Raw genomic sequence first — 25035 nt, 5'->3', positions numbered from 1 at the left:
GCGATCCACGACGTGAACGTGTGCCGTTTGGGTCACCTCAATAAAAGTATGGACTCAGGAAGTATTTTAGGCCAGGTACTGTAGTAGAGCACTGTAGCAAACGTACTGTAGCAGTAATGTTCATAGCCAGCCGAAAATCACAATTCCAGAGAATCCACACGGGCGTGTGGAAATTATCCATGCTCGTGTGGAAATTCCACATGGGCGTGTGATAAGGACCCCTTGCTTATATCCCGCAAGTGCACGGGTTTGTCGAAGTAATAATCCCGGATGAGGGGGGTCGAATCCACAGGGAGTAGGGAGTAAAAATACTTAATTTGGTTCTTAGCTATGTGGAAGATCAATAATGATTGGTGTGAAATTGATTCAATTCTCAATAATAAAAGAAACAAGTGAGAGAGCAAGAATAAAGAAAAAGGGTAAGGCAATCGATAAAGATGGGGTACTCGGATGATGCTTCACCTAGGAAAATCGTTTCAAGTGCAAGAACTCTCTATTATGTTTCCTAATCGATGCAATGGTGAGTCGTGGATATCCTTACATACATAGTCCCAAATCTAAGGTCAACTATTCCTAACTCTATTCATGTCCCGGAGGAGAGATTAAGTAACCTCTCAACCTCGCACTCGAATAAAGTTGCAATGGGCTCTAGGGATTCCAAGTGATAAATCGCTTCCTAATTATAGACCTAACCCTTTGGTCCAGGTGGAAGGTCCCTAGCCACAATTAAGCCCTAGATACTAAGATCCCCTCAACGCTTCACTCCATTGCACACGCAACTAGGCCCCAGCGGAGGTTCATCCCTTAGACCATTCACTCTATTATGGCCGCAAAAGACTTAAGGAACGGAGGTAGAATCTATCACGTCGGAGGAGAAAGGGGACGCTCCTGTACCTCTCGACTCACCCTCTCAACCCTCTCCAACCTAGCTTTGTCTAACGCTCGTGGTGTGTCACTCACTCACAAGGTTACCAACAAGAACTCTCAACCCTAGTGTCACTCTAGGGGAAATGTTCATACAATCAAGCATTCAAGGTTGGAACTCACAATAAACATCAATTTATTGAAAGCATAATAAAGACATTCAATGAAACAAATACATCCTAGGGTTCACAATCACCCAAGTACCCACTAGGGGTTTAGCTCTCCATGGATCTAAGTACAATCAAAGAAATTGAATGTAAAAGCAATGAATCCATAAAGAAACCCCCTCGATGGTCGTGTCGATGGTCTTGTGGAAAGTCCTCTACTCGTCGTCCAAGGATTCCTTCGTTCGGTATAGGATACGCCTCGATCGAAGCTCCCCTACCAACCTTCTTCCTAATGGAATCACAATGTCAGAGCCATAGAACTTCTCCAAAACCTTGGCCAATACCCCTCAAAACCCTAGCTAAAACTCTCTCTCAAGTTGGGGAAAAGTTGGAGAAAAGAATGCTGAAATCGGGGCTGAAATCGGCTTTAAATAGGGCTCGAATCGGGCGACTGCACGGGCGTGTATGATGTCACACGCCCCTGTGGAATTTCCACATGGGCGTGGATAATTTCCACACACCCGTGTGGATTCTCTGTTTCTCTGATTCCTCGGTCGGGCTGCTACAGTACTCTGCCGGAAATACTCCTGAATTCCATACTTTCATTGGGGTAACGCAAACGGGCACACGTTTACGCCGTGAATCACTTTCTTTTTCCATGATGTACACGTTGGTGGATCTCTTGTTCTTATATGCATAAATCAGAATGCTTGAGTGTGACTGTCTTTGTGCCCCTCCAAATGAATGTGCTCACTCGAATACGAGGAGGTTGGCACACACTCTAGCATCTCACACCTGACCTATGTCTTCACGTTTGAACCTTAGCAAGATCTCCTCCAAAACAGGTGCATTATGATCCACATTGGCCTATTTCCTTCATGCTCGGCCTCACAACCCTACCTGCATAAAAGTAACATAAAAACACACATATTAATGTAAAAACCTGAGAAAAGTAATGCTCAACATAAGGAATGAACGCTTCGCATTCATATCGCACAAGCACTTATCAGCGTGTGAAAAATCCACATGACCGTGTGGATGCCTGATTCCAGCCTATTTAAAGCCGATTTCAGAACCAATTTTAGCATTCTTTTCTCCATCTTTTCCACAACTTGAGAGAGGGTTTCGGCTAAGGTTTCGAGAGGTATTGGCTAGGGTTTTGGAGAGGTTCTACGGCTCCGACATCATCATTCCTCTAGAAGAAGGTTGGTAGGGGAGCTTCTGTCGTTGCGTATCCTATACCGGACAAGGGAATCCTTGGACGACGAGTACATGACTTTCCACAAGACCATCGACACGACTATCGAGGGGGTTTCTCTATGGATTCATTGCTTTTACATTCTATTTCTTTGATTGTACTTACCTCCATGGAGAGCTAAACCCATAGTGGTTACTTGGGTATTTGTGAACCCTAGGATGTATTTGTTTCATTGAATGTCTTTATTATCCTTTCAATTAATTGATTTTTGTTGTGAGTTGCAACCTTGAATGCTTGATTGTATGAACATTTCCCCTAGAGTGACACTAGGGTTGAGAGTTCTTGTTGGTAACCTTGTGAGTGAGTGACACACCATGAGCGTTAGACAAAGCTAGGTTGGAGAGGGTTGAGAGGGTGAGTCGAGAGGTACAGGAGACTCCCCTTTCCCCTCCGACGTGATAGATTCTACCTCCGTTCCTCGAGTTCTTTGCGGCCATAATAGAGTGAATGGTCTAAGGGATGCCCCTCCACTGGGGCTTAGTTTACGTGCAACGGAGTGAAGTGTTGAGGTGATCTTAGTATCTAGGGCTTAATCATGGTTAGGGACCTTCCACCTGACCAAAGGGTTAGGTCTATAATTAGGAAGATGATCAACGTCTAAAAGTATGTATTTTGCATGTATTTGTTCTGTATTATTCTTTATATTTATTTGTTGAATCGATGCCTTTTTGGTCTAAATTATAGTATTTTTGCATTTTCAGGCCCTTTAGAAGCCCTAGTAGCTCGGCGACGAGATTGGGGATGAATTCGGCATCAAAATGGCATTACTGTAGCAGCTTCACTATAGTAGTCTGATAAGTGCTTGAGTGAACATGTTTTTATGCATGTTTTACATACATTGAGCATCATATTTTATACGGTTTATGCCTCATTTTGTGTATTGGGTGTTCTTTTATGCATATAGGTTGTGAAGGTATTGGGAATTCAAAAGGGAGCGAAGATAGGCTATCATGGCATAATATCGGGAGTTCTTGTACAAATCAAGTTGGAAGACACAAGAGGAGTTCGTGTATGAGGAGATGTGTGACAACTTCCATAGTTTTGCAAGCCAATTTATTAATGGAAGGGCACAAAGGCAGCCATGTCTCCACATTCCTCCTCTTTGTAAAGATTTCAAGACCTTCCAAGACGCATTAATGAAGGAAAAGCCGTATAGCCTACCATATGATCGTGTGCCCGATCGTGTGGCCTTAAGAGAAGAATGTTTATCATCACGTCTGTGTGGAAATCACTGTGATTTAATATTTTGGATGTGAACCCTAAGATTTATATTTTGGATTGATTCTCTTAATGCTTCTAGTTAATCCGAGTTGTCTTGAGTTTTAATCTTGTGATTTAATTGCTTGCTAGTGTTGTTAATCCTTGTGGTTGATTTACATTGCATGATTTAATACTTTGATGTGAGAAGTCTCCATTAGAGTTAGATTTCCAAGATTAAAGAGGGTTGAGAGGGTGAGCCTTGAGATGGAGGAGTGTCCCCTTTCCCCTTCGATTGAGTGTTTCCTATCTCCGAATTCCATATTCTCTTTGCAACCATATTTGGTGTGAGGCGTGAGATTGCTCGATTTCTTCACAGGGACCTTGTAGGGGGTTAGGATCCTTCGCCGGGAATTATGGTTGGATCTACATTTAGGAATCGGTTTCACTCTTAGGTTTCCTTATAGCATATTGCGGTCATATAGGGTGTGAAGTGTTGAGATTGTTCGATTTCTCCACCGGGACCTTGTAGGGGACTAGTGCCTTTTGCTTGGAGACAAGGATTGGTTATCGTTGGACTACCTCGACTCATTAGACTCGATTCTAGAGCATTTAGTGAATCTTGAGCTTCAAGGAAGATCTTAGGGGGATCATTGCCCGAATACCTCATCCTTAGTGATTGAGACTCTTCTACTTTATTTCTTGCATACTTGTTTGCTTTGCTTGCAATTAGTTCACTTCATCATATTCATTGATTCCGACTAGATAATTGAGATGTGGTTATTACTAATACTTCCGTTCTTTGTGGATTCGACTACCCGACTCACCGGGTAATTATTACTTCGACACCTGTGCACTTGCGGTTTATACGCATATTCGGACGTGTCAAGTTTTTGGCGCCGTTGCCGGGGAACGGGATATTAGGAACACTAGGACTTGATTACTTTAGTCATTCACATTTTTCTTTTGCTTTTCTATCTCACACTTCTCTCTTCCGCATTTCTCGTTATTTTGTACCCTTGTTTCTTTCTCCTTATTAAGTGAACAGTGATTCCTGGCTTTTCTTTATATTTCAGGACAATGTTTAACGAAGCATTGCTAATGGAGACAATAAAGGGGCAAATGGCATCTAATGAGAAAAAGATAGAACAAGTTATAGCGTACCTAGACTCGAGCAAGCTATATGATGAGGTTTTGGGGTTCAGGACAGCCGAACTGCAGGAGATAGTTCAAGGACATGGAATATCTTATCAAGGGGCTGAATTGTCGAGCCTGTTAGAAGACTTCGACAAGTCTGCATTTATGTCTTTTAAGAATGGAGATGAAAATAAACTAGTAGAAGTCTCCATATCTATTTCAAGGGAAGTTGCAGCTTGGTCAATTGGGCCTGAATCCGAGACAAGTGATGAAGATGAGACCATCGGTTGTGTTGAATCAATATCGTCAATTGAGGTTTGTAGTTTGGATGACCGAGTGAATGATGAAGATGTTTTGGGGGACCTTGGTGTGAGTGAGCTAGTGCAGGAGATAATCGAGGGAGGAGTCGAAGACACCGCGCAAGGGTTTGAAGAAATCGATCGGAAACAAGCAAGCGAGTCGCGACCGTCGGTGGAAGAACCCCCGAGTTAGAGTCGAAACATTACCGAACATTTGGAGTATGCATTCCTCACTCGATGGGTCAAAGTTGCGGTGATCATTGCTTCAAATCTTTCGCGGAGCAAAAAAAAGAGAAACTTGTCACCATGTTGAAGTTGCACAAAACAACCATAGCTTGGAAAATCTCAGATATCAAGGGAATAAACCCTTCCTTTTCACTCACAAGATTTTGATGGAAGATAATTACAAAACCATGATTCAACCTCAACGAAGACTAAAACCGAATATGAAAGATGTGGTAAAAGTGGAGGTTTTGAAACTTCTAGACGCAGGAATTATTTATCCCATTTCGGATAGTGCTTGGGTGAGCCCAACACAAGTGGTACCGAAGAAGGGTGGCATGATGGTGGTTAAAAATGAGCAAAATGAATTAATTCCGACAAGAACAGTGATGGGGTGGCGAGTTTGCATTGATTATCGGAGATTGAATGATGCCACAAGGAAGGATCACTTTCTATTGCCATTCATTGATCAAATGTTAGAACGATTAGCTGGCCACAAATTCTATTGTTTTCTAGATGGTATGTCGGGATATTTCCAAATTCCAATTGCCCACGAGGATCAAGAGAAAACAACCTTTACATGTCCTTTTGGTACTTTTGCTTATAGACGAATGCCATTCGGACTTTGTAACGCCCCTGCTACCTTCCAAAGATTTATGACGGCTATTTTTGACGACTTGTTAGAAGATGTAATGGAGGTTTTCATGGATGATTTTTCGGTATTCGGAAATTCTTTCGAGACATGCATGAAAAATCTTGAGAAAGTGCTTATGTGGTGTGAAGAGATGAATTTGGCTTTGAATTGGGAGAAATGCCACTTCATGGTCCAAGAGGGAATTGTTCTTGGTCATAAAATTTCTAGCCAAGGGATTGAAGTTGATCGGGCAAAAATTGAAACCATCGAAAAACTACCTCCTCCAACTAATGTCAAGGCAATTAGGAGTTTCTTGGGCCATGCAGGTTTCTATCGTCGATTCATCAAAGATTTTTTTCAAAAAAATAGCTCGACTCGTTGACCAAGTTGTTGGAGAAAGATGTCCCGCTTTGAGTTTAATGATGCTTGTTTGCTTTGCCTTCAACATTTTAAAAGAAAAAAACTCGTACAAAGCACCAATCCTTATCTTACCGATTGGAACCTTCCCTTTGAACTTATGTGTGATGCTAGTGATCATGTCGTGAGGGGCTGTTCTAGGCCAAAGAAAAGATAAACATTTTCAGCCCATTTATTATGCGAGCAAGAGTTTGACAAGTGCCCAAGAGAACTACACAACTACGGAGAAGGAATTGTTGGCTATTTTTTTGCATTTGACAAATTCAGATCATACCTCATTCTTTCATAAGTGGTTGTCTTCACAGATCATTCGGCGCTACGCTATCTAATGAACAAATCTGATGCGAAGCCAAGGCTGATTCGTTGGGTATTGTTACTGCAGGAATTTGATGTTGAGATTAGGGACAAGAAAGGGGCTGAAAATGTGGCTGCAGATCACCTTTCTCGACTTGAAGGTGTAGAAGAAGAAGGGTCATGGAAGACTGACATTAATGATTCATTTCCTGAGGAGCATTTGTATAATCTGCAGGAAATTTCATAAGTTGATACCCCGTGGTTCGCCGATTTTGCCAATTATTTATCGGGGAAAGTTCTACCTAGAGGACTTTCCTTTCAACAAAGGAAGAAATTCTTTGCAGACTTGAAACATTTTTCTTGGGAGGATCCTTATCTTTTCAGGATGTGCGCAGACCATATCGTGCGAAGATGTGTCTCACAAAAAGAAGGATGGGATATTTTAGCTCATTGTCACTCAGGACCGGTGGGCGGTCATTATGCTTTCGTGGAGGACTGCGAAAAGGTCCCTGGCAGATGGTTTTTATTAGCCAACGTTATTTCAAGATGCAAGACAATTTGTACAATGTTGTGATAGTTGCCAAAAGAGCGGGGAATTTGTCTAAACGTGATGAGATGCCGCAAAAATCCAATGCGCTTTTGTAAGGTTTTTTTGATGTGTGGGGTATCGACTTTATGGGGCCATTCCCTAGCTCCAATGGGAATCGTTATATCTTGGTCGCCGTTTACTATGTGTCTAAGTGGGTTGAGGCTCAAGCTCTCCCTACAAATGATGCTAGAACGGTAGTCAAATTCCTCAAGAAATTGTTCACTCGGTTCGGGATACCTAGGATCATCATAAGTGATCGAGGGACTTACTTTTGCAATGCACAACTTGAGAAAATTCTGAAAAGATATGGAGTGAACCATCGTCTTGCTACTCCGTATCATCCGCAAACAAGTGGACAGGTAGAGGTAACCAATAGAGAGTTGAACAGAATTTTGTCCAAGTCGGTGGAGCACAGTCGGAAGGATTGGTCGGAAAGATTAGATGACACGTTGTGGGCATACCGGACAGCATACAAAACCCCGGTGGGGACCACACCCTATAACTTAGTCTATGGGAAAGCGTGCCATATACCGGTAGAACTTGAGCACAAGGCATATTGGGCAATTAAAGCAATGAATTTCAGCTTTCCCCGGGCTGGTGACCAAAGAAAGTTTCAATTGAATGAGTTAGATGAATGGCGTTTGAGAGCTTATGAAAATGCACGAATCTACAAAGAAAGAATACGTCTATGGCATGACAAGCACATTAGACTGCACAAGGACTTCAAAGTAGGTGATCGAGTGTTACTCTTCAATTCTCGATTGAAGTTATTCCCGGGGAAACCAAAGTCAAGGTGGTCGGGACCATTTGAGGTCCCTCAAGTATTTCAACACGGCGCAATCGAAATTACTCACCCGGAGAAGGGAACCTTCAAGGTAAACGGACATAGGTTGAAGCCTTACTTTGAAGGAGAGGTGCAAGATGCTAATAAAGAGGTTTTCCATCTTTATGACCCACCATAAGGTAAGGACAGGTACGTCAAGCTTAGTGACGTTAAACAAGCGCTTCTTGGGAGGCAACCCAAATTTTTAGTTAGTTTTTAGACTTGAAATTTAATTCCTGCAGTAATAATTTCATGAGTGTGTGCCTTGATCAATTTTTTTTGTTTGCTGGTGTTTTCATGAAATTTTTCGGTGATATGCATTATTTTTCATGTGTATGACATGGTTTAGGGTGTTTCCAATGTTAAATGTTGAAAAGTTGGTGTCAATTTGGACTTTTAGGCCCTTAGTGGACTGCCTGCAGAAATTTTGCAGCCCACGTGGCCGCGTGGAATTTCCACGCGGTCGTGTACAGTACCCACATGGGGGAGTGGCAAATCCACACCCCCATGAGCCTATAAGAATGTGAAGGAGCACTATTCATCATCTTCCATTTTTAAAGAACCCTTTCATCTTCCACTTTTTCACTTCTATAAAACTCAAGTTTTGATCTCTAGAACCATTTGTTTTCAATTCCTTGGGGTATTAGAAGTGATTTGTCGGAGTTTGCACCGATTTTTCTTCTCCAATTTGTTCCGGTAAGCTCTCACTTTCTCCTACCCTTTCCATGTTCTTCAAGGTCATTTTCATGGAGTTTTCATGGTATTTGTGTGCTATTTTTCATAGGAAATCATGTTAGACACCTAATGAATGCTTGAGAATGATTTATGTGAGGCATAGGAGCCTAACTCCGGCGAAATCGCCGTAGTCGGGCGCCCACGCGGGCGCGCGGCTTGCCCACTCGGCCGCGTGGGCTGGCCGCTCGTAGCCTGCGAGGGCCACGCGGCCGCGTGGCCCCTTTGGCGAGGCGGCCCCAACCACGCGCCCGCGTGGGTCGGGGCGCGGCGCGCAGCACTGGCCGGCAGCGACACGGCCGCCCACGCGCTGCGCGGCTGGCCCGCTCGGGCGCGTGCCCGCGCCAGTCGCCAAAGCGCAGCCCTCGCGCCGCGCGTGCTCGCCCACACGGGCGCGCGGCCACCTGGCCGAGCCAGGCACGCGCCCACGTGCCCGCGTGGGCTGGACAGAGGCCATGTGGCCCTGTTTTCCCTCTGGCTCGCTGCCCTCGCTGCGGTGCCCCTGCTTTACACTGTATACATGCCGAACTGACGTTTTTACACGTTTTCTTCGCAGATATGGCACCGCGGACCAAGAGATTGGCTCAGAAACGTCCTCGCCATGACAGGGAGCCGACTCCACCACCAGCAGTGGAATTCCCGACCCTCGTCTCATCGAAGCAACGGTTCGAGCCTCTCTAGAATCTCAAGATTGGACAGTCACGATTTATTGACTGGGACGCAGTAGAGGATATTGGTTTTCTGTGAAGAGGTCGAGAGCCGCTTAGTGTGGGAGGTTGGGACCCGATTGCTTGCTATTCAGAGCCCGTCGAGGCGAGATACCACCTTGGAGGTTCTGGCCTCGTTTTCCTTCGATCGTGACGCAGTTGATACCAGTTTTGACACGGAGGATGCCATTTGTTTCCGAGCCTTTAGTCAGCCGCATAGGATGTCTTTGACCCAGTTCTCGATATATCTTGGGTTATACGATCAGGACTATACTGATACTATCGAGTACACACAGCTCCTCACCGATTACCCTCATGATCTCACTCCGGGCCAGGTTTTCCATGATTTATGCGGCGGCCGTCAGTATTCTCCAGGCCAGTCGAAGGCCTCTTGCCTCACTCGACCGGCGCACAGGTACATTCACGCAATTCTCAGCCGGTCAGTGACAGGTCGGGGAGATGGTACTGGTTCACTTCGCAGGACAGATCTTTTGTATCTCTACTCCATAGTCCATGGAGTCCCTCTCCACCTAGGATATGTGATCGCCGATTACTTTCGCCATCAGAGTGAGTACCTGCGGTTGGGAGCATTGTTCACGGGACCCTACATCACTCGTCTTATGTTTTAAGATCGGTCTGATCCGCTCGATCAGGGGCGAGGAGAGGGTCAGTAGCCCAGTACCATTGGGTTTGGTTACTCTCCGTTTGATGGGCATTGTGAGACGTACAGGCTCAGGTGGATACGCACTAGTGGAGTTGTCATCTGAGGACGACGAGGAGCCTGCTGAGGCCACAGAGGCACCATCTGCAGCCGAGCCCATGATCACTGAGGCAGCACCAACAGTATCCACTGATCCAGAGTCATCTACCTCTCGAGTACACGAGCGCCTGGCTCGACTCAAGGCTGTCGTTGCTACCATCTTGGAGAACCAGGTGCGGATTCTGGAGCGACTTGATCGTATTCAGCAGACTCTCGACGAGGAGGTCTCATCCGTTTCTGTACCAGCGTCCGCGCAAGCACCAGCACCAGCTCCAGATGCCGACGCCTGAGGCGTCACACTCATGAGACTTTTTTTATTTTTTTGCATTTTTATGTTTTTTTATGTGTTTTTATCTTTTAGTTTGTGGACTTTTTGTGCTCATAAAGGTTTCACCTTCCGAGAGTTATTTTTTTATGCTTTTTGTTTTTGTTATTTGTTTGCATTCGTATTTCCTTTTCTATTTTGTTGAGCTTTACTGAACCCCTTGTATTCCGTGCGCTTGGCCTTGAGAGTGATGTTGTTGATGTTTTTAGTCATAGACACGATCATGTGCTTTTATTCCATGGTCGTGTGAGCTTCACAACCGTTACAACGCGCCCTTGAGATAGACTTCACCAAATGTCCATGAGGAATTCAGGGGAGTATTGATTTAATTGCATTCACGCACACATGTTGCTTTCATTGATGCTATCTTTATTGTGCTTTACATGTGTACATTGAGGGCAATGTACATCTTAAGTGTGGGGGAGGGTTCACCTTATACATGACTTTTTACTTGTGTTTTTCATGAGCATGCTCTTGTTGCCAATGAAGGTTCACCTTAGGGTTAAGAGTTTAATTCTTAGTTTTTTTGGAGGTTGTGAACATTAGATTTTATCATGCTCTAGTTTTCATCCAATTTCCTTGAATATTTTTATTTATTTATTTTTTTTGTCCGTTTGCTCTTTGTGCACTTTTCTCACTCATTAGACCTATGAATACTCTAGTTCATTATGTTGGGACTTTAGTGTGCTAGTTTTATAAAAATCAGAAAAAAATCAGAAAAAAATTGAAAAAAATTTTTTTGGAAATTGTTTGTTCCTTGTACATAGGGGTGGAAAGAGCTACCACTCATGATGTATGTAGCTACTCTCATAAGTCGGATACTTGTTATGCCCCTAATGAGAGAAAAGAGCTATCTCATGGGATGTGTGAAAGCTACCACCCTTAGTAGAAAAGAGCTACCATCTCGAAAGTGTGAAAGCCACTCGGGAGGCATCTTGGGAAAGGGCTACCTTAGAGGATTGTGTGAAGCTACTACCTTTTCTTTTTTTGTTCATAAATAAGTCCCGTTCTAATAAAAAAACTTAGTAGTGGACATAGTGTTGACATGAGTTGAGTTTTTTTCACACACACACGCATTCGGATTTTTATCACATTCATTTTTTTGATTGGATTGTTTGCTAGAGCATTGATTGTTTTTTTGTCTAGTGTTTTATTTTTCTCCATAACTTTAGAATTCCATTCTTGTACCCTCTTGGTGAACCCTAAGGCCAAGCACTTCTCTTTTCTTTCCATGAGTTTAATGTTTAATTTTGCTTGAGGGCAAGCAAAGGCTTAAGTGTGGGGGAGTTTGATAAGTGCTCGAGTGAACATGTTTTTATGCATGTTTTACATACATTGAGCATCATATTTTATACGTTTTATGTCTCATTTTGTGTATTGGGTGTTCTTTTATGCATATAGGTTGTGAAGGCATTGGGAATTCAAAAGGGAGCGAAGATAGGCTATCATGGCATAATATTGGGAGTTCTTGTACAAATCAAGTTGGAAGACACAAGAGGAGTTCGTGTATGAGGAGATGTGTGCCAACTTCCATAGTTTTGCAAGCCAATTTATTAATGGAAGGGCACAAAGGCAGCCATGTCTCCACATTCCTCCTCTTTGTAAAGATTTCAAGACCTTCCAAGACGCATTGATGAAGGAAAAGCCGTATAGCCTACCATATGATCGTGTGCCCGATCGTGTGGCCTTAAGAGGAGAATGTTTATCATCGCGTCTGTGTGGAAATCACTGTGATTTAATATTTTGGATGTGAACCCTAAGATTTATATTTTGGATTGATTCTCTTAATGCTTCTAGTTAATCCGACTTGTCTTGAGTTTTAATCTTGTGATTTAATTGCTTGCTAGTGTTGTTAATCCTTGTGGTTGATTTACATTGCATGATTTAATACTTTGATGTGAGAGGTCTCCATTAGAGTTAGATTTCCAAGATTAAAGAGGGTTGAGAGGGTGAGCCTTGAGATGGAGGAGTGTCCCCTTTCCCCTTCGATTGAGTGTTTCCCTATCTCCGAATTCCATATTCTCTTTGCAACCATATTTGGTGTGAGGCGTGAGATTGCTCGATTTCTCCGCCGGGACCTTGTAGGGGGTTAGGATCCTTCGCCGGGAATTAGGGTTGGATCTACATTTAGGAATCGGTTTCACTCTTAGGTTTCCTTATAGCATATTCCGGTCATATAGGGTGTGAAGTGTTGAGATTGTTCGATTTCTCCACCGGGACCTTGTAGGGGACTAGTGCCTTTTGCTTGGAGACAAGGATTGGTTATCGTTGGACTACCTCAACTCATTAGACTCGATTCTAGAGCATTTAGTGAATCTTGAGCTTCAATGAAGATCTTAGGGGGATCATTGCCCGAATACCTCATCCTTAGTGATTGAGACTCTTCTACTTTATTTCTTGCATACTTGTTTGCTTTGCTTGCAATTAGTTCACTTCATCATATTCATTGATTCCGACTAGATAATTGAGAAGTGGTTATTACTAATACTTCCGTTCCCTGTGGATTCGACTACCCGACTCACCGGGTAATTATTACTTCGACACCCGTGCACTTGCGGTTTATACGCATATTCGGACGTGTCATAGTCACTGTAGCTCATCGCGGGCTTCTCGGCAGAAAACTGAAATTCCTGAGGGGTCGGTATACGGCTGGTATACTGACCCGTTTACCGATCGGGATTTGGGCACTTATAAGGTCTTGAAGGGCATTTTTTGGGCATCTTCTTCTTGATTTTTCTGCTTCTTTGGGGACAAGGCTAGCTAGGGTTTGGAGAACACTTCCACATCAATTGAACACAAGCTTTAGGGGGGCAAAAAGGGATGAAATCCGAGCATTTTCTCGGCGGGGAGAGCAAGAACGAGAAGGATCTACTTCTAGGGCATCATTGCTTGGAGGTTTAAGACAACGGGAAGCCACCCCTTCGAGTGGCATCTTCGGACAGCTTTCTCCGGGGATTCTTGTGTCATTCAACCTTTATCATTTGAGGGAGTGTTCCTCATGTTTACTTTAGTTGTTTGTATGGATTATTTGGTTTTCTTATTGAACATGAACAACTAAACCCCTAGGTCACCGGATGTAGGTGAACCTAGGAGGCGAACTTGTGATGTTTTGGATTGTTTGAGTAGTTTATGAATGTTTGGCTTGTTGTGATCCTTGTTTGGTGTTCTTGCTTGTTTTGGTACATTTGATTGAGTGATGTATCAAATTCTTGGTAGCACTTTGTAGCATGACCATTGCCTTAGTGCTAGACTCCACCAAACTAGGAAGGGTTCATTGTATAAATATGCCATGACCGTCGGGTATTTGTACCCCTCCAATCCTAGGGTTGAAAACTACTTGTGTTTCCACCCTAACTTGTGAAAACCTACATTCTCCTTGCAACCGTGTGGGAAGTTGGGCGGAAGAGATTCTGCGCTCAACACTTGCACCGGGTTAGGGGTCAATTGCCGTGACCATCGGGTTGACCTAGGTCTTGGTTTACTCGGTCCAACTAGCCACGTGCTTTATTACTCAATTTCCTACTCACTATAGTAGCCCCCTTGGGAATCCACATCCGTGACCGTTTTCGAACCTTGGGCATCTCCTGTATTTTACTTGTTTCGTACTTCTTAAGATTTCATTTCGCTTTTCGTTTTGCTTTCTTTTCTTCTTTTCTCTTATATTGGAATCGGTGAGCTAAACAACAGGTAAGAAGTGAGTAGGGTAGCTCCTCAAGCCCCTTGGGAATACGACCCATTCGCGCGTGCGCGAGTGGTTTATTACTTGACGACCCCGTGCGCTTGCGGGTGTACACACTTCGTGTCGATCAAGTTTTCGGCGCCGTTGTCGGGGACCAATCACTGAGGAATATTTGGAAAGCTTTACACTTGTTGATTTAGCCTTTTCTTTTTCATTTGTTTTTGCACTTTTGTTTTGTTTGTCTTTTGTGTTTTTGATTGTTGAACTTTTGTAATTATTGCATCTTTTTAATTTTCTTTCACACCTTTTACTTTAATCATGTGTATAACTAACAACTATCTTACGACTCCTTGTTTGCAGTATCCCCACCCTTTCTACTCAGATGAACCAATTCAGGGGGATAACATGAACTTCAATTACAATCAACGAAAGGAAGTGTTTTTTTAGGATTAACTTTCACAAATTGTTTGAAATTGAGGAGCTCAATCGGTCTTCAATGATTACCTTAAATCAGAATGGGGAAAGAGGATAGAAGTCACTTTCTTATCCAGTAGTTAGCCCAATTGCATTCATGAAGAACTAGACAATGGAATGGAGGGACCACCCAAGTTAACTTGTTCAATTAATGAGGAGGTCATTCAGCCCACACTTGAAAGCCTAAAAGAGGTGAACTACGCCCTGAGAGATGATTCGAATACAATTGAGGAAGAGTTTCAAGCGAAGGAATATAGTTCGAGCAGTGATGGTGATGTAGAAGAAATGGGGGAGATAGAGGAACATGATTTTAAAAATTACGGAAGGGTAAAGTTGTCAATTGAAGAACCACCAGAATTAGAATTTAAACCCCTCCCTGAGCACTTAGAGAATGCCTTCCTAGGGAAATAATCGACACTCCCTGTTTTCATCGCTTCAGATTTAACAAGGGAACAGAAGGATCAGCTCTTGAGCGTGCTGAGAAGGCTCAAAAAGGCTATTGCATGGAAGACTTTGACATTAGAGGAATAAGCCCATCTTTTTATACTCATAAAATACTCATGGAGGATAATCACAAACCCACTGCAATTCCCCAACGAAGGCTTAACCCCAACATGATGGAGGTCGTGAAAAAGGAAGTCATAAAGTTGCTTGATGCGGGCATTATTTACCCGATCTGTGATAGCGCATGGGTGAGCCCAGTGCAAGTGGTGCCAAAGAAAGGGGGGATAACAGTCATCACTAATGAAAAAAATGAGCTTATCCCCACGAGAACCGTCACAGGTTGGAGAGTCTGCATTGACTATAGGAAACTCAATGATGCTACAAGGAAGGATCATTTTCCTTTACCATTTATTGACCAGATGCTCGACAGACTTGCAGGACATTCGTATTACTATTTCTTGGATGGACTTTCGGGATACTTTCAGATTCCTATCGCCCCAGAAGACCAAGAGAAGACTACTTTCACTTGCCCCTACGGGACATTTGCGTATCGTCGAATGCCCTTTGGGCTTTGTAATGCACCGGCTACATTCCAGAGATGCATGCTTGCAATCTTCGAGAATATGGTGGAAGATATTATGGAGGTGTTTATTGATGATTTCTCGGTCTTCGGAGATTCATTTGAGTTATGCCTTAAAAATCTTGAGCGAGTCTTAAAAAGATGTGAGGAGACTAATTTGATTCTCAGTTGGGAGAAATGCCATTTTATGGTCAAGGAGGGCATCGTTCTTGGTCATAAGATTTCAAGGAGAGGAATTGAAGTAGACAGAGCAAAAATTTTCATCATTGAGAAATTGCCTCCCCCAAGCTCAGTAAAGGCAATCCGAAGCTTCCTGGGACATGCAGGCTTTTATAGAAGGTTTATCAAAGACTTTTCTACAATTGCCTGACCATTAACAAAGCTCTTAGAAAACGATGCTCATTTTGAGTTCAATGTTGATTGCATGAAGGCTTTCCTTTGTTTGAAGAAGAAACTTATTGAAGCACCAATAGTGGTTTCTCCAGATTGGAGTTTACCTTTTGAGGTGATGTGTGATGCAAGTGACTATGCAGTGGGTGCAGTATTAGGGCAAAGGCGGGATAATCACTTCCATCCTATTTATTATGCAAGCAAGACTTTGAATGATGCTCAGGAAAACTACACTACCACGGAGAAAGAGTTGCTAGCGGTGGTCTTTGCTTTTGATAAATTTCGGTCATACATGGTGCTATCCAAGGTAATTGTTTACACTGATCACTCTGCACTCAAATACCTGCTGAGTAAGTTAGAGGCCAAACCTTGGTTGATCCGTTGGGTGCTTCTACTACAAGAGTTTGATTTAGAGATAAGAGATAAAAAGGGGGCAGAAAACTTGGCTGCTGATCATTTATCACGCCTTGAAGGGCCCAATGATGTGGAGTTGAAAAGAGAAGGGATAATTGACACATTCCCTATGGAACAACTATGTAGCATTCAATCAGTGATAGAGGATGAGACTCCGTGGTTTGCTGACATTGCCAATTATCTTGCAGCAAAGATCCTACCCAAGGGGCTTACTCATCAACAAAAGAAAAAATTCTTCGCCAATTTAAAGCACTATATATGGGAAGACACCTATTTGTTTAGAATTTGTGCTGATCACTGGCATGTAAATATCGATACGCAGGTCAGGGAAGGCATGTGGCCTTGGACACCCCCGGCTCATACTGGCCCTGACCACATAGTGCTCTGTAAGCTCTCTGCAGGGTCAAAGCTCCAGGATAATCAGTCGGTAATTGAGAATACTCCTCAGTGTCTGTGAATGCCTACTCGTATAAGCCAAGACGGACTGAGAACTGTGTGATACTCATGCTCTGGTGATGTCCAAGTGCTCTAAACTGGATGGCGTCAAGACTTTCAAAACTCACGTAAGATCTATCGAACTCGAACGACAATAAGACCTCAAGTGTGAGCTCAGGGATGGCAGGCTTTCTAATCGACAATAACTGCCTCCAACCACCCACCCATACGAGATCCTCGATCTCGTCTGTGAACTCATCTCCCTGCTGTAGATATCTCAGTATACTTCTATTAAGAAATCGAGTCTGTCTGAACAGAAGACTCGACATACGCTCAAAATGAGCTTGATGCTCAGGAATAGTGAAACTCATGCCTTTTAGCTCAGGAGATGACTCCTGCGGCCGCTTATCAGCTTGCTTCTTTGACCGAGGTGCCATAATCTGCAAAATTTGAAAGAAAATCGTGCAAACAAGTTAATTAAACAATGCTACAGAAATCCACACGGTCGTGCGGAATTTTCGCACACCCGTGTGGATCCACGGAGCATGAAAAATGTACGGCCGCGCCTTAAAAATTCAAAAAGATACACCGTAAAATTGCATTTTACTTCATTCTAAGCATGCATAACCATTCTAATTATAGAAACAAAGCATTATTAACTAATTTCATCAATGAAAATCATGAATTTCTGAAGCAAATCAAAGATAGGGTTTACCAATGAGTTGAGATGAGAGAACTTAGAATCGGCCAGAAAAAATAAGCAAAATCCTTCCAAATCGGCGATACGAGGTCGGGAAACAGTATAAGAATGCTCACAAACGAATGGAGATTTTGAGGGTGAAGAGAAACGATAGTCCTTTTAAAAGGACTCGCGCCTCTTGGCATTCCGTACATCTAGAGAAAATGCACGCCCGTGCGGAAATTACCCACGGGCGTGCGTTTATCAAAAGGTCACTAACAGGGATGAGTCCATGCCCCTGTGCCTTCTCTGGATGAGCTCGCAATACAAATCCACGGGCGTACAGAAATTCCACAGGCCAGTGTGTTTTCTCTAAATGCCTTAGAAAACTCTATAGGCTTTGCAGAAAATTTCTGAACATGATTACACACTCAGAGCCTGCCCTATTATGCAATTTGTACCAGTGAAAAACATGAGAAATAGCTCATACGACCCAACTTTGCTAAATCCACTTAAGAACACACGGTGACATCAAAAAAACACAAAATAAAATCACAGCACAAGCATATAAAACTCACGACACCAACACTCAACAATTTATTCATGCAAACAAAGTAAACTAACCAACTAAGAAAACAGTAAACACTTCGGTTGCCTCCCAAGAAGCGCTTGTTTAACGTCATTAAGCTTGACATACCTTGTCTTACCTCATGGGGGTTCATAGATGAAGGTTATCTTCTTACCCATGGCTTGTAAGCATGATGAGCAAAGTCTCCTGAGGGTAGAGGGTGAATTATCGCGCTTGGGTCCACCTAGCAATGGTTCAACCACCTTGTTCGGTTCATGCACGTCTCCAACAGCCTTGGAGCATTTCCAGTGGCGTCTCCTCGCCCTCTTCATCTTCCGGAGCACCTTCTTCAAGATCCCCAGGGTAGATGGTACTTCTTCCATCGAACCAAGCATCATTACTTCTTCCTTGTCCTCCTCTTGGTCGAACAAACCTTCTTATGGGTCTGGGTTGAACATCTCCTGCATGTATTCATCAACAAGCTCATCAGTAGTGTCTAGAAAATACAAAGTATCATCAAAATCAAGAGAATGCCGCATGGCTTCAATAAGGCGATATGTGAGCTTGTCATCTCCAACTCTCAATGTGTGATCTCCACCGTCCATGTCAATCAATACTTTGGAAGTCCGCAAAAACGGCCTCCCAAATATCAAGGGTACATCCGCATACTCATCGACATCTAGCACTACAAAGTCAACCGGAAAAATATTCTTGTCCACGTTGACAAGCACGTCTTCAATAATGCCCCTCGGATGCCTCACCATTCGGTCCGCCAATTGCAAAGTCATCCGAGTAGGCCTAGGCTCACCCAAGCCTAGCTTCTGAAAGAAGGTGTATCGCATGATGTTGATACTGGCCCTTGAGTCCGCCAATACCATTTCTTCACCAAGATTTTCAATATTACACAGAATAATGAAGCTTCCCGGGTCTTTCTTCTTATTCGGCATGTTCTTTTGCGACATCGCCAAGCACGAAGCATCTAGAATCACTGAAGCACTCTCCTGTAACTTCCTCTTGTTAGTCAACAAGTCCTTCAAACATTTTGCATACTTGGGCATTTGGGCCAATGCCTCAACAAAAGGAATATTGGTGTGAAGTTTCTTGAACAAACTCAGGAACTTCTTGTACTGTTCATCCCTTGGGCATTCTTTAATAAAAAGGGATAAGGGAATTTTGGCTTGAAAGATGGGGGTGCCACCTCCTTCTCTTTGGTTGTTCCCTCCTCGATCTCTATGACCTCGGGTGCATGTTTACTTGGCTTCTCATTCGGAAGCCAACCTTCAACCTGATGACCACTTCTCAAAGTGATCGGCTTCATATGCTATTAGGATTGGTCTCGGTATTACTTGGCAAGCTTACTTGTGGCCTTTCCGATAAGGATATCCCAATCTGCCCACTTGATTTTCAAGATTGTGCAAAGAGGCGGTGTGGTTGCGAAGTATAGCCTCAACTGATTTAAACCTTGTATCCGACGATTGCGCAAACCTAGTCAAGGCCTTCTCCAAATCGGTCATTTGGGTCTCCAAACGTGAAACTCTTTTCCATCTTTGGGCTTGTTGTTGTTGGAAACCCAGTGGCCCCATGGCCTTTTGTGGACCTTGGTTTCTGACAAGATCCCCTTGTGTATATCCCGCAAGTGCACGGGTTTGTCGAAGTAATAATCCCGGATGAGCGGGTATCGAATCCACAGGGAGTAGGGAATAAAAACACTTAATCAGCTTCTTAGCTATGTGAAAGATCAGTAGTGATAAGTGTGATAATGATTCAATTCTCAAAAGTAAAAACAACATGTAAGAGAGCACGAGTAAAGGAGGAGGTAAGGCAATCGATAAAGATGGGGTACTCGGATAATGCTAAGCCTAGGATAATCGTTCAAGTGCGAGAACCCTCTATTATGCTTCCTAATCAATGCAATGGTGAGTCATGGAAATCCTTAAATACATAGTCCCAAATCTAAGGTCAACTATGCCTAACTCTATACATGTCCTGGAGGAGAGATTAGATAACCTCTCAACCTCGCACTCGAATAGAGCTGCAATGAGCTCTAGGGATTCCAAGTGATAAATCTCTTCCTAATTATAGACCTAAGTACTAAGATCACCTCAACGCTTCACTCTGTTGCACGCGCAACTAAGCCCCAGTGGAGGGTCATCCCTTAGACCGTTCACTCTATTATGGTAGCAAAGAACTCGAGGAACGGAGGTAGAATCTATCACGCCGGATGGGAAAGGGGACGCTCCTATACCTCTTGACTCACCCTCTCAACCCTCTCTAACCTAGCTTTGTCTAACGCTCGTGGTGTGTCACTCACTCACAAGATTACCAACAAGAACTCTCAACCCTAGTGTCATTCTAGGGGAAATGTTCATACAATCAAGTATTCAACGTTGGAACTCACAACAAACATCAATTAATTGAAAGCATAATAAAGAGATTCAATGAAACAAATACATATTAGGGTTCACAAATACCCAAGTACCCACTAGGGGTTTAGCTCTCCATGGACCTAAGTACAATCACAGAAATAGAATGTAAAAGCAATGAATCCATAGAGAAACCCCCTCGATAGTCATATCGATGGTCTTGTGGAAAGTCCTCTACTCGTCGTCCAAGGATTCCCTTGTCCGGTATAGGATACGCCTCGACGAAAGCTCCCCTACCAACCTTCTTCCAAAGGAATGATGATGTCGGAGCCATAGAACCTCCCCAAAACCCTAGCCAATATGCCTCAAAACCCTAGCCAAAATCATCTCTCAAGTTGGGGAAAAGATGGAGAAAAGAATGCTGAAATTGGGGCTGAATCGGCTTTAAATAGGGTTGGAATCAGGAATCCACACGCCTCTGTGGAATTTCCGCACGGGGGTGGGTAATTTCCACACGCCGGTGCAGATTCTCTAAAACTGTCATTCTCTGTAACTACTACAGAGTTTTCTATAGTACTCTGCCAAAAATACTCCCGAATCCACTTTTCATCGAGGTAACACAAACGGGCACACGATTATGCCGTGGATCGCTTTGCTTCTACAATGACGGATAAGTTGATGGAAATCTTGATCTATGTGCATAAGTCGGAGTGCTTGAGTGTGACTGCCCTTGTGCCCCTCCAAATGGTTGTGCAAACACAAATGCGGGGAGGTTAGCACACACTCTAGCATCTCGCACCCGACTTATATCTTTGGTTTTGAACTTTAGGAAGATTTCCTCAAAAATCGGTGCATTGTGATCCACATTGGCTTCTTTCCTTCATAATTGGTTTCACAACCTTACCTGCATAAAAGTAACATAAAAAACACACATATTAGTGTAAAAACCCGAGAAAAGTAATGCTCAACGTAAGGAAAGAATGCTTCACATTCATATCGCACAAGCAGTTATCAGTTGCTCCACGAGAAATTGGGATGATTCTTCCTATCGGGATTGTAGTTGTTGCTGTATGGGTTTCCTTGATTCCTCATTACATTACCCACAAAATCAACATTCTCAAGCGAAGATGCATCACTAATAGAAATCGGGCAATCAGAGGGAGCATGTCCTCCACCACACCCGGTGCAAGTAGTCATGGCCGTCACTCTATTCGATGTTAGAAGATCTAACTACTTACTCATTGATTCCACTTTAGCAGCAAATGAAGTCACTGCATCCATTTCATGGAGACCAACCACCTTTTTCTTCTCCTTACCATTCCATTCATAGCTGTTTAACCCCATTTCTTCATTTAATTGATGGGCCTTACTGGGATCTTGCTACCTAAGGTACCTCCTACTGCCGCATCCAAGAGTTACCTTGTACTCGGATTCAAACCATAGTAAAAAGTCTGAACATCATCCACTCCGGGAATCCGTGTTACGGGCACTTTCTCAGGAGCTCCTTGAACCTTTACCATGTCACAAATAGCGACTCCAATTCCAACTGTACAAAGGATGAGATCTCATTCCTAAGCTTTGCAGATTTTCTGGGAGGGAAATAACAGGCAAGAAAATCTTCTACCAAGTGCACGGGGTCATCGAAGTAATAATCCCAGATGTGTCGGTATCGTATCCACTGAGAGTAGGGAGTAAAGACACTTAAATTGTTTCTTAACTATGTGAAAGATGAATAGTGATATGTGTGACAAGATATCAAATAACAAAAGTAAAAGCAACTAGAAAGAGAGCACAAGTAAAGGAGAAGGTAAGGCAATCGACATAAATGGGGTACCCGGATATTATTCCACCTAGGATAATTGTTTCAATTGCAAAAACCCTCTATTATGCTTCCTAACTAATACAATACTGAGTCGTGGAGATCCTTAAATGCATGGTCCCAAATCTAAGGTCAACCATGCCTAACTCTATACATGTCCCGGAGGAGAAATATGACAACTTCTCAACCTCGCACTCGTATAGAATTGCAATGAGCTCTAGGGATTCCAAGTGATAAATCCACTTCCTAGATGTAGACCTAACCATTTGGTCCCGATGGAAGGTCCCTAGCCACAATTAAGCCCTAGATGCTAAGATCACTTCTATGCTTCACTCAGTTGCACCCGCAACTAAGACCCAGTGGAAGGTCAACCCTTAACGCATTCACTCTAATATGACCGCAAAGAACTCAAGGAAACGGAAGTAGAATAAATCACACCGGAAGGGAAAGTGGACGCCCCGCTAACTCTCGACTCACCCTCTCAACCCTCTCCAACCTATCTTTGTCTAACTCTCGTGGTGTGTCACTCACTCACAACGGTTACCAACGAGAACTCTCAACCCTAGTGTCACTCTAGGGGAGTATTCAAACAATCAAGTATTCAAGGTTGTAACTCACAATAAACATCAATTAATTGAAAGCATAATAAAGAGATTCAATGAAACGAAAATATCCTAGGGTTCATAAATACCCAAGCACCCACTAGGGGTTTAGCTCTCCATGGAGCTAGATACAATCAATGAAATCGAATGTAAAAGCATAGAATCCATAGAAACCCCCCTCGATAATCATGGCGATGGTCTTGTTGAGAGTCCTCTACTCGTCGCAAGGGTCCCTTTGTCCGGCCTAGGATACACCTCGCCGGATCGGTGCCGACAAAAGCTCTCCCAATAACCTTCTTCCAAACGGTGCACGATGTCAGAGCCGTAGAACCTCTCAGAATCCCTAGCCAATACCCCTCAAAACCCTAGCCAAAGCCCTTTCCCAAGTTGGGGAAATGATGGAGAAAAGAATGCTGAAATCGGCTTTTAAAAAGCTGGAATCGGGAATCCACACGCCCTTGTGAGTGCCCCTGTGGATTTTCGCACAGGCGTGTGGAATTTCCACATACCTGAGTGGATCCTATGTTTTCTTGTTTCCTCGGCCGGTTGTGAATAGTATTGCTACAGTGTTTCACTACCTTATTTTACTACAATACCCTACTACAGTGTTTCCCGAATCCATGCTTTCATCGAGGTAATGCAAATGGGCACACGTTTACGTCATGGATCGATTTGCTTCTTCAATAATGGACATGTTGGTGGAGATCTTGTTTTATATGCACAAGTCAGAATGCTTGAATGTGACTGCCCTTGTGTCCCTCCAAATAGTTGTGCTAACTAGAATATGAGGAGGTTGGCACACATTCCCGCATCTCGAACCCGACCTATATCTTCGCGTTTGAACCTTAGCAAGATTTCCTCCAAATTTGTGCATTACGACCCACATTGGCTTCTTTCTCTCATAATCAGCCTCACAACCCTACCTGCACGAAAGTAATGTAAATACACACATATTAGCATTAAAACCCAAGAAAAGTAATGCTCAACATAATGAAAGAACGTTTTGCATTCTTATCACACAAGCACTTAGCGATCGTCAAGTTTTTTGCGCTGTTGTCGGGGAGTAGGCGTTTAGAGATAATTTGCACTTTGTTTTCTTCGCTATTCATTCATTCATTCTATTTCATATTTTCTTATTCTATCATCGTTGTGATTTCTTTTTCTTTCTTTTTGGTTGCAGCTCTAGGTTATGACTAGAGGGAACCCCTCAATATTGATTGAAGGAGATCCCGAGCTTGAACATACACTTAGAAAAAAAGGGAAAGAACCTGTGCAAGAACAGTCTAATCTAGCTGACTTAGAAGTGGAAGAATCTAAAAACATGGCAGAACAGAATGAGCAACAGCCGATTATACTAGACCTTCAGTATTGGGGACACAATCGAACATGGTGCATACCCCGATTACAGCTCATAACTTCGAGCTGAAGCCAGCATTCATCCACATGTTGCAGCAATCTGTACAATTCAATGGTTTGGCCAATGAGAATCCAAACAGTTATATAGAGAGCTTTCTCGTGGTGTGTAATATGCTGAAGATAAACGGGGTGACGGATGATGCTATCAAGTTGAGAGCCTTCACATTTTCACTAAAGGGGAGAGCGAAGTAGTGGCTACACTCATTACCTAGAGCATCTATTACCACATGGAAGGAAATGGTAGAAACTTTTCTTGCTAGTTATTTCCCTCCCGGAAAATCCGCAAAGCTTAGGAATGAGATCTTGTTCTTTGTTCAGTTGGAATTTGAATCTCTATTTGAGACGTGGGAAATGTTCATGGAGCTCCTGAGAAAGTGCCTGCAACACGGATTACAGCAGTGAATGATTGTTCACACCTTTTACGATGGTTTGAATCCGAGTACAAGGCAACTCTTGGATGCGGCAACAGGAGGTACCTTAGGTAGCAAGACCCCCGGTGAGGCCCGTCAGTTAATTGAAGAAATGGGGTTAAACAGCTACCAATGGAATGCTAGGGAGAAGAAAAAGGTGGCCGGTCTCCATGAGATAGATGTAGTGACTTCATTGGCGGCCCGAGTGGAATTATTGAGTAAGAAGTTAGATCTTCTAACTTCAAATAGAGTTGCGGCCGTGATTACTTGCACCGCGTGTGATGGAGGACATGCTCTCTCCGATTGCCGGATCTCTATTGGTGATGCATCTTCAGTT

General features: G+C 43.3%; 2 non-coding genes across 2 annotated transcripts; one reads left to right on the top strand and one right to left on the bottom strand.

The window, feature by feature from the left end:
- Positions 1-21923: 21923 nt before the first annotated feature.
- On the top strand, positions 21924-22030 carry LOC120271356. The gene has a single exon (XR_005539969.1). It is a non-coding gene; the product is annotated as a small nucleolar RNA R71 (small nucleolar RNA).
- A 2543-nt stretch (positions 22031-24573) lies between these two features.
- Positions 24574-24680, bottom strand: LOC120271340. The gene has a single exon (XR_005539953.1). It is a non-coding gene; the product is annotated as a small nucleolar RNA R71 (small nucleolar RNA).
- Positions 24681-25035: the final 355 nt, after the last annotated feature.

The sequence above is a fragment of the Dioscorea cayenensis genome, chromosome 10 (assembly GCF_009730915.1).
Source record: "Dioscorea cayenensis subsp. rotundata cultivar TDr96_F1 chromosome 10, TDr96_F1_v2_PseudoChromosome.rev07_lg8_w22 25.fasta, whole genome shotgun sequence".
Taxonomy (NCBI): Eukaryota; Viridiplantae; Streptophyta; class Magnoliopsida; order Dioscoreales; family Dioscoreaceae; genus Dioscorea; species Dioscorea cayenensis.
Note: the sequence above shows the minus strand (reverse complement) of the source record. Positions and strands in the feature narration are given on the sequence as shown.